We start from the raw sequence: 4,992 nt of genomic DNA, 5'->3' as shown, positions 1-4,992 counted from the left end.
CGTTTGCCATTTATTTACTGGTATTGCCAAGATGTAGACATTTGCAGTACATATGTAGAATTTTATGCTTAAAATAATGAACGGTATAAATATATCTATTTTAGTATATCGGTCGCAGTAAAGAGTGGTTGCAAAACTTTTGAAATGTTACAAGGAATCCATACGTACTACAATTAATAAATAATTATATTAGATCTATATGTTTATGCAATTCAAAAGGTTCTAAGTATTAAAGTCTAAGGTGCACTTGTACTGAACACATTTTCCTTTGAATAATGATAAAATGGACATGAAATAGAATGTTGGAAGGAAAAAAAGGTTGGATTGGAAATTGCTATTCAATACTCCCAAAGGCTCCTTAATGCAGATAATGTCAATCTTAGCCCAATATTCTTGTAGGAACTAGTTCATGAAAAACTTGGTTTTATGTGTATCCAATGAAAAATAATCCTTGTTGAGCTCTGTTTAATATTTCATATGATATTCCAGGATTAGCAGCACAGTTTAAAATGGGTTTAAGGTTGTGATCATGTAAAGTGCTTCTGGAAAATGTGCTGAGAAAAATGATAAAGTAATTTTCCTTTGCATCAATTCTTTTCAGAATTTCCACTGGTTTAAATTGTTGTGTATTATCTACATTTCAATTGATAACTCTTCTGTTGGATGAATCACCCAGATGACTATTGACGAGTCATTAATTGGTGATGTATAATGATTAAAACTGGTGGAAACTCTGAAAATATATCATGCAAATAATTTCCTGGGAAAGAATTGCATTATATGCATTAATTTTCCCTGGTATACAATGCACTGTATATCTCATCTATGTTGGATCTACGAATGCCGGTGACCACGTAAACAGCTAATAATACGGAAAATATTAGGAAAAAAGTCCTTATTTGCTTTAGCTAATGTGCGAGTCATGTATTTCCTACTCCCTGTAAGCGTAACCGAGTGCCGGGTGCAAGTTCGAAAAATCAGCATAATTTCAGCATACCTAGGAGATCATTCTTCAGAAATTTCTTTAGAACACTAAAAAATTCCTGATATGAATTAGTTTACGTATTTATTTAAAAAATACTTTTATTCTAATTTTCATGAAAAGTGGTATGCAATTGATGTCTAGCCTGTTTTGTAATGTAAGGACACTCATAGCCAGTACTTACTCTACCGGAAACCCACTCACACTGACCTTCACTTAAACGGATGGAGTCACCACCACCCCACCACCACACCACCACCACCACCACACTGAACATTAGCCACTCCAAACCCACTCGCACATAGTGCACTGCCGGCCACGGCGTGCCAGGACCAGAAGCTGGGGAGAGTGGGGTGGTGAATGGGAAAATAGGATAGGGGGAAAAAAAAGTAGGGTGGGATTGGGAGGAAAGGTTAGTGGACCCAGGCCATCACATAGCCCCTCCGTAAACTGTGGAGACGGTCTTTAAATGGAAGGAAGATTCCATAATTTATCAATGCCAACAAATAAGGAACAGTTACAGAAAAGGTACAATAAAAAATAAGCGCTACCCGCGTTAACTTCAAAAAATAAATAACAACAAATAACCAATACCGCGAAACCTACTCCAGTATTGGTTTGTGGTAAAGTTTCAAATTGCCAAAAGTCTGTATCCCAATCTCTTTGTTGCTGTCATCCTTCAGACAGCAAGCATTTGGGCCTGATAATTTGGAAATCGTAAAGGATCCGGTATACAAATGGAAGGCTTTGTGAAACAAGTTTAGGCGCAAGTCGAATAAGCGATTCTTTCTCAAAAGTACGTGGTCACCAACTTGAAACTTTACCCTTTCTGATTACTTTTGCGCTTACACCCTTCACTTCCCAGTCTTTTTAGGCGAGGATGAATAACCTCTTGAGGCTTATCCAGTTGATCTTCCTGACCGGGAATGCTTATACCGTCATCCTACCACTAACGGATACAGGAAATACTTAAGAGGTGGCGCAAAAGGTATTTTGAGCTACCTATACTTTTATCGTTATGTAAAATAATCAAGTTACATGCTAAGTTTAAGATATTTTTTATTTAAAATGATTATATGGATAAACTAGGCAAAAATATCTTCTGAGATAAAAAAAGTTACAATAGGGTGGTTCTCTATTATTTTTTTTGTTGCCTAATTCGAAAGATTATTACTCCTGGAGTACGTTTTTAATGCTTTTAGATTTTTTAATGACGATATCTATTTTTCCGCGATTATATGAAAATTGAAAATTTTCAAGCGCGCGAAAACGCGACGGGTAAGTATGAATGCCGGGTAAACTCCATGTGACGTCGTTCTGGTTCCCGCTGCCGCAAGTGAGGTGACCTTGGGGCGAGGCTCTAAGCGCTGATACGACGCAGAATGCTAGCAGGTAGCAGAGTACCATGCTGGCTGATAGCGCTTGGCTTAAATAAGCATTATTTATACCTTATCAAACGAAGAAAACTTTCCGACCTTAGCCAGTTTTAATAGGTGATTATTAAGAAATGTTTCCCTGAGCTCCGTGCCTCGTGCATGCACTGGTAACCTCAGGCGATGTAAAACTCCTATCTAATCGTATAGAAACTAGGTCCCTGTGACTTCACGTGGAGTGGCATCGTATGGGCGCCAATCTGGCCTTTTTCAAATGAGGAGAAAATTGACCCTTGCCATTCGTCTAAACCGGTATTTCTAAAACCAAATAATTTGTATATTATGAATACACTAATGGTGGGTAATGAATCGCAATCAATGCCTTTCGTTTTCTTTGATGAAGGAAACTACCCTATTGTGGTTCTGCAATGTTCGGCTATGCGGTCAGCCCCACAAGGGGGGGGGGGGGCGCGCCCCCTTCGCTCCCCATGTGTATGCGCCACTGCATCCTACTCTCGACTGGCCTTGTGACCGAAATGAACTTCTGCTGGAGTGAATCCTGTACTGTCGCGGGTGATTGCGTCAAAACACCGATTAACCCAAGGCAGCCATTCGACTCACCTTACATGATCATCCGAACAGTAAAATCGGAACTAACGAAATAACTCCCCCAAGACCATTTCACTAGGATTCAATTGGATTGCGGGTGCCTAAAAGATGAATATCCGAGCGTAATGCGTATCTCCTCGAGTTCCAATTTCCACCGATCACATCATAAATTCAGTCCCGTGATCGGATAAAATTTCTTAGGGGTACTCCGCATAACGGAAAATGTTTGTCTTTCAAGATTTTTAGTCAAAGCCGAACAGTGGGTTTGTTTATAGGATATACCTGTACGAATATCGAAAACACGTGGATCACAACGTATACGTGTTTATTTTTAAAATTTCCCATAGGAAGAGGTCCGTAAATGTCAACCACACACAATTCCCATGGTTTACATGGGGTTATATTTTCCATGGACCCCTCAGACTTCCTCTTAGGGTATTTCGTCCGCTAACACAAGTCGCATGAACTTAAGGTCGTTCTAACATTCCGACCCATATTTTCCAATAGAACTTTTCCCGCAGTGACTCTACTTCTATATTACCTTCACAATGCCAATAACTGGTTTGCACGCGCTAGAATACTTTGACCCTAAGGTTTTCAGGAACGGTAACTCGGAAAACGTCTCGGCTCCTAACGACCAGGGCAAGAAGGATATTTTCATTCATCTTATATTTCCTGGCTGGGGTAACCAGGGCAACATCTCAGGATATTCTGCATCGTCATCGGGAAGCTTTTCGCTCCAGTTTCGGTATACTCCACCAGGGGGGCAGCTAGGAATTAAGGCTAGGGGGGTTTTGGGCGCGACTAAACCTAGGGTGTCTGGTACTCCCGCCAGCATATGCGGGGGGTGCGGCCCCCCCAGAAATTTTGTGAGATAAATGGTTCAAAATGGTGAGTTTTATGGCGTTCTGAGGGATATTTTATTAATTCCAACACTCTTCTATAAGTATATTAATCAAATGAAGAAAAATGGATTAAACTTCAAAATTTCTCTGAGCTTTGGGGGGGGGGGGGGGAAGGGGTTTCCCCCGAAACCCGACCCTCGCTGCGCCACTGTACTCCACCCAATTGTGTGTCGTTTCGCCGTAATGCGCCCAGTTTCTCGATAGCTCCTCGGGGAACTCCGCAATATTCTAGTCCAAAAAAACTAATGCAAAATGGCCGTGCGGGGGTTCTACCTCCGATAATGGGTCGTCTACGACACTGCTGAGCCAATCAGGCACCATATAACCCTTTATCGATATGCATTGGATGTCCAAACAAAATTCCTGGAGCGCCTATACCCACCTCGAAAACTGGCTATTATATAAATTACATCGTTTCAGGAAAGTGAAAGCCTTGTGATCGGATACAATCGTCAGTTTATACCCTAATACGACCTTTCGCAGTTTTTTCAGGGCCACGCATAGCGAGGGCGTGCTTTTCAGTCGTAGTAGAAGATAATTCGGCGCCTTTGAGGGTTCTGGACACTAGCGCAAGCATGTGACGCCCACAAAGCATATTTTAAAAGGTTAAAATAAAAAATCCTAGAAGGAATTTTAAATAAAAATAGAACCCATCCTACTGCAAACCCTTTAAATTGTCCTCCTTTGCTTAGACGCAGTTTTAGCGTAGCTTGGATGGAAGATCTTTCTGATTTCCCATATCCTCAACCCTTTCCTGCCGGCACCCAAGAGAGAAAATATTATACATGCTACAAGTAGCATGAGAATCTTTTAAACCTCTCTCTACGGAAGTCTCGTTTTGGATGGAGTTACCCTGGTATTCTCGTCTCTCCAATTTGGGACCAAACTCAAAGGGAACGCCGGCTATTAACCCAGACGCTGGACAACTGTGGCGCAGTCCCCCCAAAACCCCCCCCCCCCCCCCCCCAGAGCTCAGAGAAAATTTTAAGTTTGATTCATTTTACGTAATTTGATTGATATTACTAATATAATAGTGTAAGCATTAACAAAATATCCCTCAGAAAGCCATAAAACTCACCATTTTGAATCATTTATCTTAAAATTCCGCAATTTATTAATCTCG

Source organism: Ischnura elegans, chromosome X (genome assembly GCF_921293095.1).
Source record: "Ischnura elegans chromosome X, ioIscEleg1.1, whole genome shotgun sequence".
In the NCBI taxonomy this organism is placed as follows: Eukaryota; Metazoa; Arthropoda; class Insecta; order Odonata; family Coenagrionidae; genus Ischnura; species Ischnura elegans.
Note: the sequence above shows the minus strand (reverse complement) of the source record.